Source organism: Gorilla gorilla, chromosome 17, assembly GCF_029281585.2.
Source record: "Gorilla gorilla gorilla isolate KB3781 chromosome 17, NHGRI_mGorGor1-v2.1_pri, whole genome shotgun sequence".
NCBI classification, from domain to species: domain Eukaryota; kingdom Metazoa; phylum Chordata; class Mammalia; order Primates; family Hominidae; genus Gorilla; species Gorilla gorilla.
This window is the reverse complement of record NC_073241.2, coordinates 57,887,292-57,900,457: the sequence shown is the minus strand read 5'-3', so window position 1 is coordinate 57,900,457 and position 13,166 is coordinate 57,887,292. Positions and strand designations below refer to the sequence as shown.

Genomic DNA, 13,166 nt, shown 5'->3' with positions numbered 1-13,166 from the left:
GAAGCAGGAGTTCTTCTATATGAATAATAACTACAAAAAGAAGTATTTGTGAAGTCTATTAACATCTGTTTATATCACAAGTTTCATCTTGAGAACTCATAGTTATTCCACAAATATTTTTTGAATGTCTACCACATACTATGACTAGCACAGTCAAGAAAGAAACAACAAATAAGTAAACAAACAAATAATTTTAAATTATAAGTGCTATGAAGGATATTATCATTTAAAGAGAGACTAAGAGAGGCTGTACAGGAGAGAATAACCTTTCAGTTTACTCGCCATCCTATACTAAACGTGTTCTACTTATAAACTGGAGGATTAGGAAAAATGGTAAGTGAAGCTATAATCGATTCAGTGATTTGTCAAAAGTTATACCATTTTGGCCATTCATCCTAATTTCTGGCATCATTTTTAGAGCCAATTTAATTTCAGTTAGACCGTGTTTGAACGTGTATAATTTCAGAAAATTTGTAAATGCTTTAAAAATATTGTTTTGTTGTATGTCCCTCAATAAGGTATCTTAACAGTACCATATTAAGATACTCTTCCCTTCATACAAGTTGATAGCTTTATTTTAAAAGTTTTGTTTTGATAAGATGTATTAAAATCATATGCATACACTCATATATGCATATATAATTTAAACATAAATATATATTAAAATGTAATAGTGAATTTAAAACAACATTATGTAACAACAACATTTCTTGGACTGCTGTTTAGCATCCTTTGTTTATCCTTGTGAAAAACTTCTTTCAAGGGTGTGTGATAATTCATTTTCAAGTAACCTGCTCTCAATGCATGTGAGTTCCTGAGAAAATTCTTTAGAGAACCAGATTCACAATGTATTTTTACACACTTGCTGAAATAAATTATAAGAGATAAATCACAGCAAAGACAGTAAAATGTGAAATAAATAATATTCTATGTGTGATTGATTTACTTTTTATCTCTAGAGGCATTATTTTTTCTTTATCTGCTGTGAAGCTTTAGTCAAATAGCCAGTAATATAAAATGTTTATGGTTTTTTGGATTGGAATTACAGTTTCTTGACCTATCTGATTCAGGCTAGATCCTTGTCACAGTTTTTCATTTTAATGAATAGAGAAAACTTGTGAGAATGCTTAGATGCTGCTTTCTTTTTTACACTGGAACCTCAGAGAGTTTGAAAAAAAATTCTTTTCCAAACACAACTACAATTCACACAGATTGTATTTATTTCCATAAAAGATAGAATATATTTCAAAGTAGCACTCTGATTTTCAATGGAATAAAATAATGACTTATTTTCAGGATATGTCCGATTTTAATATCATACACTTTAACTTCTTACCCAGACTTCCAAAATAATATGTAGAGAATTGAATATGCAAACAACTTCATATGCTCTTTTTTTTTCCTACAAGAATCTCTTCCCTGTTTAAAAATTCTGTGCAGTCATGCACTGCATAACATCGTTTCAGTTCACAACAGACTGCATAAACAGTGGTGGCCTCATCAGAAGATAATGTGACTGAAAAATTCTTATCACCTACTGACGCCATAGCCATCATAACATCATAGTGTATATTTCTGAAAAGAGTGACATCTCCTCAACAAGATCCTCAGGCAAGTCCATCAGGAGGCATTCCAGAAGAAGGCATCGCTATCATAGAATATGACAGCTCCATGCATGTTCTTGCCCCTGAAGCCTTTCCAGTGGGACAAGTTGTAGTGGTGAAAGATAGCAATATTGATGATCCTGACCCTGTATAGGCCCTGTATTGGCCCTAGGCTTATGTGTGTGTTTGTGTCTTAGTTTTTTTAACAAAAAGATTTTAAAAATTAACAAAAATTAAACATTTTTAAAATAAAAGAAAGCTTATAAAAGTGGATATTTAAAAACTTATTTTTTAAAATTATACTTTAAGTTCTGAGGTACATATGCAGAACATACAGGTTTGTTACATAGGTACACATGTGCCATGGTGGTTTGTTGCACCCATCAACCCGTCATCCACATTAGGTGTTTCTCCTAATACCATTCCTCTCATAGCCCACCATCCCCCGACAGGCCCCAGTGTGTGATGTTCCTCTCCCTGTGTCCATGTGTTCTCATTGTTCAGCTCCCACTTATGAGTGAGAACATGCAGTGTTTGGTTTTCCATTCCTGTGTTAGTTTGCTGAGAATGATAGTTTCCAGCTTCATCCATGTCCCTGCAAAGGACATGAACTCATCCTCATATATGGCTGCATAGTATTTCGTGTTGTGTATGTGCCACATTTTCTTTATCTAGTCTATCATTGGTGAGTATTTCGGTTGGTTCCAAGTCTTTGTTATTGTGAATAGTGCTGCAGTAAACATGTGTTTTTATACTAGAATGATTTATAATCCTTTGTGTACATGCAGAGTAATGGAATTGCTAGGTCAAATGGTATTTCTGGTTTTAGATCCTTTAGGAATTACCACACTGTCTTCCACAATGGTTGAACTAATTTACACTCCCACGAACAGTGTAAAAGTATTTCTATTTCTTCACATCCTCTCCAGCATCTGTTGATTCCTGACTTTCTAATGATCGCCATTCTAACTGGTGTGAGAATGGTGTCTCATTGTGGTTTTGATTTGCATTTCTCTAATGACCAGTGACGATGAGCTTTTTTTCATATGTTTGTTGGCCACATAAATGTCTTCTTTTGAGAAGTGTCTGTTCATATCCTTTACCCACTTTTTGATGGGATTGTTTTTTTTCTTGTAAAATTGTTAAGTTCCTTGTAGATTCAGGATATTAGCCCTTTGTCAGATGGATAGATTGCAAAAATTTTCTCCATTTTGTAGGTTGCCTGTTCACTCTGATGATAGTTTCTTTTGCTGTGCAGAAGCTCTTTAGTTTAATTAGATCCCATTTGTCAATTTTGGCTTTTGTTGCCATTGCCTTTGGTGTTTTAATCATGAAGTCTTTGCCCATGCCTATGTCCTGAATGGTATTGCCTAGGCTTTCTTCTTGGATTTTTATGGTTTTAGGCCTTACATTTAAGTCTTTAATACATCTTGAGTTAATTTTTATATACGAGTCCAATTTCAGTTTTCTGCATATGGCTAGCCAATTTTCCCAACACCATTGTATTAAATAGTGAATCCTTTCCTCATTGCTTATTTTTGTCAGGTTTGTCAAAGATCAGATGGTGATATGTGTTGTTATTTCTGAGGTCTCTGTTCTGTTCCATTGGTCTATATATCTGTTTTGGTACCAGTACCATGCTGTTTTGGTTACTGCAGCCTTGTAGTCTAGTTTGAAGTCAGGAAGCATGATGCCTCCAGCTTTGTTCTTTGGGTTAGGATTGTCTTGGCTATATTGGGCTCTTTTTTGGTTCCATATGAAATTAAAAGTTTTTTTTTTTTCTAATTCTGTGAAGAAAGTTAATGGTAGCTTGATGGGGATAGCATTGAATCTATAAATTATTTTGGGCAGTATGGCCATTTTCACAATATTGATTCCTCTTATCCACAAGCATGAAATGTTTTTCCATTTGTTTGCATCCTCTCATCTTTCCTGGAGAAGTAGTTTGTAGTTCTCCTTGAAGGGGTTCTTCACATCCCTTGTAAGTTGTATTCCTAGGTATTTTATTCTCTTTGTAGCACTTGTGAATGGGAGTTCACTCATGATTTGGCTCTCTGTTTGTCTACTATTGGTGTATAGGAATGCTTGTGATTTTTAACATTGATTTTGTATCCTGAGACTTTGCTGAAGTTGCTTATCAGCTTAAGGAGATTTTGGGCTGAGATGATGGTGTTTTCTAAACATACAATCAAGTCATCTGCAAAGAGGGACAGTTTGACTTCCTCTCTTCTGATTTGAATACTCTTTATTTCTTTCTCTTGCCTGATTGGCCTGGCCAGAACTTCCAACACAATGTTGAATAGGAGTGGTGAGAGAGGGCATCCTTGTCTTGTGCCAGTTTTCAAAGGGAATGCTTCCAGTTTTTGCCCATTCAGTATAATATTGGCTGTGGGTTTATCATAAATAGCTCTTATTATTTGGAGACACGTTCCATCAATACCTAGTTTGAGAGTTTTTAGCAGGAAAGGGTGTTGAATTTTATCAAAAGCAGGGGATGTAATCTTAGTTTCTGATGAAACAGACTTTAAACCAACAAAGATCAAAAAAGACAAAGAAGGGCATTACATAATGGTAAAGGGATAAACACAACAAGAAGAGCTAACTAACCTAAATATATTTGCACCCAACACAGGAGCACCCAGATTCATAAAGCAAGTTCTTACAGACCTACAAAGAGACTTAGACTCCCACACAATAATAGTGGGAGACTTTAACCCCCCTCCGTCAATATTAAGACAGATCAGCGAGACAAAATTTAACAAGGATATTCAGGACTTGAACTCAGCTCTGGACCAAGCAGACCTAATAGCATCAACACAACTCTCCATCCCAAGTCAACAGAATATACATTCTTCTCTGCACCACATCGCACTTATTCTAAAATTGACCACATAATTGAAAGTAAAACACTCCTCAACAAATGCAAAAGAACAGAAATCATAACAAACAGTCTCTCAGACCACACTTTTAAATATGAAAAGTTTATAGGGTAAAAAGTTACGGTAAGCTAAAGTTAATTTATTATTGCAGAATAAAAAATATTTCTGGTAAATTTAATGGAGCCTAAGTGCACAGTGTTTATAAAGTCTATATGAGTGTACTGTTACGTCTTGGACCTTCATATTCACTCAGTACTCATTCACTGACCCACCCAGAGCAACTTCCAGTCCTGCAATCTCCGTTCATGGTAAATTCTCTATACAGGTATGTCACACTTATCTTTTAAATCATATTTTTGTTGTGCCTTTTCTACATTTGGATATGTTTAGATACACAAATATCATAGTGTTAATATTGCCTAGAGTTTTCAGTACAGTGACATGCTGTACAGGTTTGTAGCCTAGGAGCAATAGGCTATACCATATAGCCTAGGTGTGTAGTAGGCTATACCATCCAGGTCTGTGTAGTTACACTCTATGATGCTCACGCAATGACAAAAATCACCTAAAGATGCATTTCTCAGAGTGTATTCCTGTCATTATGTGACATATGACTGTAATCAAAACATTATGTCAGATTTCTTTGCTTTTACTATCTTTGTTGTTTTTATCTTAATGAGTCCTTAAAATAATTCACTGCACTTTGCTATTTTGTTTAATGTTTCAATACCCTCCAGTATGAATTGTACATTTCACAAAATGACAGATAAAAAATTGAATGAAACATTTTACCAAGTCTTAGGCAAAAAAAACAGCTTTAGTTCTCAGGACATTTTGCCTTTTCTACCCCCAAATATCACTGTTTTAGATATGTTCTTAATTAGGACAAAAGGAATCATTAATGGTAGAAGATGGAAGGGAGTGATAAATTTCAATTAAATATCATATTTTTACTCTTAGTACCTTAAATTGAATTACTTCATTTAAATTCTTATTAATCAGACTGAAAAATATGTATTATATATGTATAATGTATAGAATTTGCATAATACATATTATACTCAGAGCAGAAACGTGTCAAAAACTAAGTAGTTATGAACAGTTTGAAATTTCTCAATCAGATAAAACACCTGTAAGCTTTTCCTAAGAAGAAATTGCGAGTCATTATATATAAAGCCCTTCAAAAAGAAGGGAGCATTGTCTTATTATATATAATCTCTATAATTTTAGAACCAAAGCCAAGTTTGAACTGGGGATTATCACACATACTATTTGTTTTGTTTTGTTTTCTCCATTCACTGATCTATGATTCTCACTGATGGAGTTCAAAAACATTTCATTAACTGCCCAGTATTTGTGACATATAAATAAAATGCATATTTTGAAATAAAGTATTGGAAGCCTTTTTAACTCTTTCAATATCTACATTAAAAGATAAATGCCAGGTTACAAATGCTTGTCTGGTCTACACTGAACATTACTATCCGGTGTGTTCTTTCCTTACACTCATATATTATTTAGATCTCTCTCTTCAACTTCTGGACATACATTTCTGTTGGGATCTGAATCAGCTGAAGCAGCAATTTTTGCATTGGCTCACCTGTATGGACAAGGCAAATTCTGGATGATGACTGTAGCAGCCTAGATCACTACGAATAAACGCTTACTCCACCCACACGCCCTTATCTCCCCATACTATCAGGCTTCTTGACTTCAGGCTGGGTCATATGACTTGTTTTTGCTGACAGGATATTAACAAGATTGAAATGAGCTGGCGTGATTTATCTTACTCTCTTAAACTTCCATCATTGCTATGGAAAGAACATATTCCTGATAGCTGGCTGGTCCCAGAATATTGAAAGACATTTGGAACAGACCTGAATTCATTCTATAGCCCCAAGCCAAACCCAGTCCAGCTCAGCTTAGTTCTACAAAACCACAGCCAATTTGCAGACAAATGACTGAGAAATAAATGCTTTATTTTTACACCACTGAGTTTTTGTGGTTATTTATTATTCAGGGATAGCTATTTAAAACCAGAACATTTGAGAAAAGGTGACTGAATCATACATTTCGAAGGAGAAGAAAACAGACAAACCTTATTATCACTGATTTTCTAGGATCAGAAATTTTCTTTCAAGTTACTCTTATGAATGTTTTCTTTTTCATTCTTTCTTTTTTCTTTTTCTGTTTTTTGTTTTTGTTTTTGTTTTTGTTTTTGTTTTTGTTTTTGCGACAGAGTCTCACTCTGTTACCCAGGCTAGAGTGCAGTGGCGTGATCTCGGCTCACTGCAGCCTCTGCCTCCTGGGTTCAAGCGATTCTCCTGCCTCAGCCTCCCGAGTAGCTGGGACTACAGGGGCGTGCCACCATGCCTGGCTAATTTTTGTATTTTAGGTAGAGATGAGGTTTCACAATGCTGGCCAGGCTGGTTTCGAACTCCTGACCTCGTGATCCACCCGCCTCGTGGGATGGCACAAATTCCATTTTATAGAGGAAGAAACTGTCTTGGAAAAGTTAAATGAATTGCCCTTGTCCACACAGGTAACCCAGCACAGAATGGCTGCCTCAACTAATTCAGATCCCAACGGAAAGGTATGTTAAGAAGTTGAAAAGGGAAATCTAAGTAGTATATGAAAAGGAGGAAAGAAAAACACAGTGGATAATATGACAAGTATCTGTAATCTGACACTTATCTTTTAATCAAGGATGACAAGTGAGAATATTTATTTAAATAACTTCAATGTTCATCATGCAATCATTACTCATAATATTCTCTAGATGATATTTGGTTTTAGAGAAATGAGAATCACACAGGGTACGATAAGAAGAATGACATTAATGCGAAGATACATAAGTGGCAGAAAGCAAAAAGCACATAAGGCAGTTCTTGTATCCATTGTTCTCACCAACTCTTTCTCTCTAATTGTGTATCTACTTCTGTCCGAAGTTTTGCTGCTTGTTTCAAACTTGCCAGTCCATTTTGGATTCTGTAGTCTAAATTAAGAAGGGATATATTCTATTTGGTTTAGCAAATTGCTACTGTTTTACAGGTAAGAATTATTGTACTAAGGTGTTTTACAAATGGAATTCCACTGAGTCAAATCAAGTCCAATTAATGGCAATCCTAGTCCACCTGTCTGAACAGGATGCTATGGCCAATGCAACCAGGAAGGCCTACTAGACATCACAGATATTGATCACTGTATTTAGTGTGGCCAGTTTCAGCTGTACTGAAGAACAGATCACCCTGATGAGGAATAGGAGATATTTGTTTCCATGCACCTAAGTGAGTTCAGGTCTAAGTAGAGTCCTCTAGCGTTTGGTACATTCCTTTTTTCTAAATACTGAATATCCTGGAGAAAACTGGAAAATTAATGTCTTACTCCAATTAATCATAAAGAGCACATGCCATGCATAAATCTTAGATCTTATAAATTATGATTTGAATGCAAAACAATTGTTGCTCCCTCAAGATTTTCAACAGCTTCCAAAGATGAACATTTTCTCCAGAATCAGGCTATTATCCACTACTCTACCAAAAAGAGCACACTGATGGGCAGAATCACCAATTTATGAGGGAAAAGACTTTGTATAACAGTGTTATCTGTGATTCTGCCTGTTCCTTTAGGCCTTCTTCTGATGCTGGAAGATTAATTTGCCTTCAGAGCAACTGACAAGCATTCATTTACCGAATAATGATTTTCTAAATTCATAATTTATCTTGTTATATGATGTCACTAATTAAGTAAAGCTATAATTTACAAGGTTGAAAATTCTTTTCAGCTAGTCACTGTCATTGGTTTGATGTAGTTGTATGCGAAATGAATACTTCCCTACACAGTACATCCTCGGGTTTAGAGACTGGACAAAAAAGAAAGCCAGGGTCCCTTATGTCCTTTTCATCATAATATAAACTGCATTATAAAGGACTTATCTATAAATATGAGGCCACAAGGAATATTAAGGAAAATATAAATGTGACCCCTCTAGGTATTTGGAGAGAGTACATAAACGTTTTGAAATATGCTCTAGGAAGGCAAGATATATAAGAACAAAAATAATAAAACAAAGAATGTTGTGAAAAGCCAATTCAGAAAAGAAATTGGAGTGGTATTTTATCTAAAAGAGTTTTAATACGTCCATAGCCCATGGTTCATCATATTCATAGTGTGTCTTTTAAAACCAGAGAGAAAATGCAGTATGCTAAGAAATCTAATAAACAATGTTATAAAAGTGAATCTCAATCCAGAATAAGGATGGCCTTTGCATAGTGAAAACGTTCTCAGTTTTAGAAAGTTTTTCTTAAATGTACTAGTTTTCTGAGAATAAAATCAAAAGATGCCACCTCCAAAGAGTATACATTGAGCTTATGTTCCAGTCATCATAGGAAGAAAAAAGTCATACCAGTCTTCATGCTGGCTTTCTGATAAAACAATAAGGCAATACTAAAAGATGTCTGACAGCATCTTAAAGACCAAGTAAAAGAGTATTATTGATACATTAACACAAGAGTATTATTGATAAATTAACATTTATTTTATTTACATATACCAGTTCCTATTTAAGGGGAAAAAGTCACTATATGTTTTCTCCAAACTGCTGGAAAATATATTATTTTTTGAGCTGTTAAGATTTATGTCTGTGGACATTTCCTGAAATAAACTCCAAATCTATGACATTTATCTAAGTATATAGGCCAGGAAAAAATGGGAATATTATCAAATTAATTTGATGTGTTAGGACCAGATTCCTTATATTTTTGGTGGCATGATTCTGTGAAATGGCTGGTAATTTTTAAATTAGTCCTATTTTTCGTGACCTTAATATCTTACCAAGTGTATTTGAGCTTTATATTGCTATTTCTTACTGTTTTATAGCCATGGCCACTTTCTTTTTCCTTTTTTTTTCTAAATTATACTTCAAGTTCTGGGTTACACGTGCAGAATGTGCAGTTTTGTTACATAGGTATACACGTACCACGGTGATTTGCTGCACCCATCAACCCTTCACCTACATTAGGTATTTCTCCTAATGTTACCCCTCCCCTAGCTCCCCAGTCCCCACAAGCCCTGGTGTGTGATGTTCCCCTCCCTGTGTCCATGTGTTCTCATTGTTCAACTTCCACTTATGAGTGAGAACATGCCGTGTTTGGTTTTCTGATCTTGCGATAGTTAGCTGAGAATGATGGTTTCCAGCTTCATCCATGTCCCTGCAAAGGACATGAACTCATCTTTTTATGGCTGCATAATATTCCATGGTGTATAGGTGACACATTTTCTTAAACCAGTCTACCATTGATGGACATTTGGGTTGGTTCCAAGTCTTTGCTATTGTGAGTAGTGCCGCAATAAGCATACATGTGCATGCGTCTTTATCGTAGAATGATTGATAATCCTTTGGGTATATGCCCAGTAATGAGATTGTTGGGTCAAATGGTATTTCTGGTTCTAGATCCTTAAGGAATCGCCACACTGTCTTCCACAATGGTTGAACTAATCTACATTCCCACCAACAGTGTAAAAGCGTTCCTATTTTTTCACAACTTTTCCAACATCTGTTTCCTTACTTTTTAATGATCACTATTCTAACTGGCATGAGATGGTATCTCATTGTGGTTTGGATTTGCATTTCTCTAATGACCAGTGATGATGAGCATTTTTTCATATGTCTGTTGGCTGCATAAATGTCTTCTTTTGAGAAGTCTCCATTCATATCCTTTGCCCATTTTTTGATGGAGTTGTTTGCTTTTTTCTTGTAAATTTGTTTAAGTTCTTTGTAGTTCTGGATATTAGCCCTTTGTCAGATTAATAGATTGCAAAAAGTTTCTCCCATTCTGTAGGTTGCCTACTCACTTTAATGATAGTTTCTTTTGCTGCGCGGAAGCTCTTTAGCTTAATTAGATCCCATTTGTCAATTTTGACTTTTGTTGCCATTGCTTTTGGTGTTTTAGACATCAAGTCTTTGCTCATGCCTATGTCCTGAATGGTATTGGCCAGCCTTTCTTCTCGGATCTTTATGGTCCTAGATTTATGTTTTTTTAAGTCTTTGATCCATCTTGAGTCGATTTTTGTATAAGGTGTAAGGAAGGGGTCCAGTTTCAGTTTTCTGTATATGGCTAGTCAGTTTTCCCAACACCATTTATTAAATGGGGAATCAATTAATTTGATTCATTAAGACCAGATTCCTTATATTTTTGGTGGCATGATACTGTGAAATGGTTGGTAATTTTTTAATTAGTCCTGTTTTATGGGACCTTATTATCCTGCCAAGTGTACTTGAGCTTTATATTGCTATTTCTTACTCTTTTATAGCCATAGCTACTTTCTTTTTCTTTTCTTTTTTTTTACACTCCAATGCCAATTTATTTCAAAAAGGGCTCTGTGTTATCCTATAGTTTGCCTTTTTTTGTATAATTGTACAAACTTTGAAAGTTACGTAAGTTGTAATGATCTAATATTATTAATAGCTATCCAAAAAACACTTTCCCTCCCTCTCAACAACCATCCAGGGGGAAGTAAAAGTCCTGAAAAGAGACCAGTTCAACATGGCCTCTACCCTGGCAGAAACAAAAAGTGAAAAGACAAGAAAACAGAAATTAACTAAGAGGTGTTGCCAGTGTCTCTCAGGAGTGGGGCCCTGGCTGTCGCCAGGGGTCATGAAAGGCAGAGCCTGCAGCATGTAGTACGGCAGCCAGGAGACCTTGCAGCCTTATCTTCCTCACCCCCGCACATCCACATCCCAACTTAGGTGTCGTGGAAATCCTTCAGCAGGATTCTCCTCCACTACTCGGCTACATGCATCTGGTTCTCCAAGTCCCCTCTGTCATAGCTGTCTGCATGCTCCACTTTCCATGAGAGGTTTTCAATCTCAGCCTCCTGCTCAGCCTGCTTGTATTCAAACAGTTCATTCCTGGGTCCAGACTCCATGTAATATGTATATGGGTTGATGTACTGCAGGGTGTATCAACACCTGGCCAAGAGCTTGGCTGCATTCTGTAGGTACTGCCAGTCAATCCATGTCCCCAGATTGTTCATGACCCTCTCCTGAATCTTCTCATGAATCCGCTGGTATGTCTGTGCCTCTAGCTGCAAGCTTTTGTTGTGGTTTTCCCACCTCTCAAAGTAGAATAAGTACTTCTTGAGGGCTTCCCTCACCTGGGCTTATTGGCGCTGGTTCACAATGTCAGGATTCTCCTTGTAAGTACTGCACTCATATTATTCACTGCCATGTGCCTTCCAATCTCCTAGATATGTCCAGCAGAAGTCGTGTTTACATTTGGAGCATTGCATGTGATTGCAGGCTCCATTCTTCTCAATGCAGATGTTGTATTCGGGACAGTCTTTAGTGTGAGCACTACTGTAGTCGGCTGTTTCAGAGTCGTCTGCAAACTTCTTGAGCCATTTTCGGATTGTGATGCGGTCTGTGGGTGCGTGATATATTTGATGACACTTGAAACAGAAGACCTTGTTGCACCGATTGCACTATACTCGGTGAGCTCTAGGCTCCTGTACCCGAACAACCATGAGGCAGTCTGCACCAGGGCACAGCTGGAGCTAGTAATGACTCTTCACATAGTCCCTGAAGAGGTAGCACCTGTATTTCTCTCTCAATTCTTCACTGGGAAGCAATGGAAACACAAAGTCCTCTGGTGTATGGAGTGGGACAGTCCTGAGCCATGCAAGCGACTCCCACACCCACATCATCCTTAACGAGAACTGAGCAGTGCTGCTCCCAGCAGCTGCGGCAAAACTGGTGCTGACAGACCAGGGAGAGTAGGTTTTTCTTTCACGCAAACTGCATACACACTGCACAGTGGTGAGGGGGATGAGATGCGGGAACATGTTTTGATGGATTAGGCTGAACTCGAGCCTCAATGAGCAGTTGAGCAGAATTGGACTTGTATCTGTCCAATCTCTCTGAAACTTGCCAGTGGAAATTAACTAATATAAGTTTAGCAACTGAATGAGATACCTTTAGGACAGAGGCTAAGCTGGTCACGTGCTCATTCAGGGCACCCTCAGATTTCTTGTAGGTCAAGTAAGTGAACTAGTACTCCTCAGGATCAAAGGCATCAGCCCCCTGCTGCTCCACATCGCTGGCTACTCCCAGGTAATAGTCCTCTATGTCCCCAGGGTCTTCATCCTCTTCTTGTTCCTCTTCCTCACAATTTGAGTCATAGTGCTTTTTATTGCCGTCAGACCCCTGGCTATTCATGTCCACGGACATCTTAGCATCCAGCCAAGTTGCAGAAAAGCAGTTGCTTTTTCCCCCTCCCCCCAAAACTACCACTTTCTCAAGTGCATTAGTATTTTTGTTTTCTGTAATTCTTGGAGATCTCTCAGGCAGATGTCACCCAAATATTCTATGTAATATGATTTCCACTGGGAGCTGCGGCTTCGTGGCCGCTGAGCCTGGGTGAGCCAGACCAAGTCAGGCCGGGCCAGAGGGATCTGATGGGGGCCCAGCTGCAGCAGAGGTGGAGGCGACGGGCCGACGCCGGTCCAGCCATGGCCACTTTCAATACGTTTAGAAGATAGTGCATACATATTGAGAACTATGTTACACATAAACGTGTCAAAACATGTGTTTACCTTTTATATTCCCTAATTAGTATTTGGAAGGGAAAATTTTCCCAAACATATATTATATTAATAAATTGCACAAGCTGCACATATCACTAAT

The 13,166-nt window shown here is 37.2% G+C and overlaps 1 pseudogene; it reads right to left on the bottom strand.

Annotated features, from left to right (window-relative positions):
• Positions 1 to 11,227: 11,227 nt before the first annotated feature.
• LOC101148673 (E3 ubiquitin-protein ligase ARIH2-like) lies at positions 11,228 to 12,710 on the bottom strand (annotated as a pseudogene).
• Between the last annotated feature and the right edge of the window lie 456 nt (positions 12,711 to 13,166).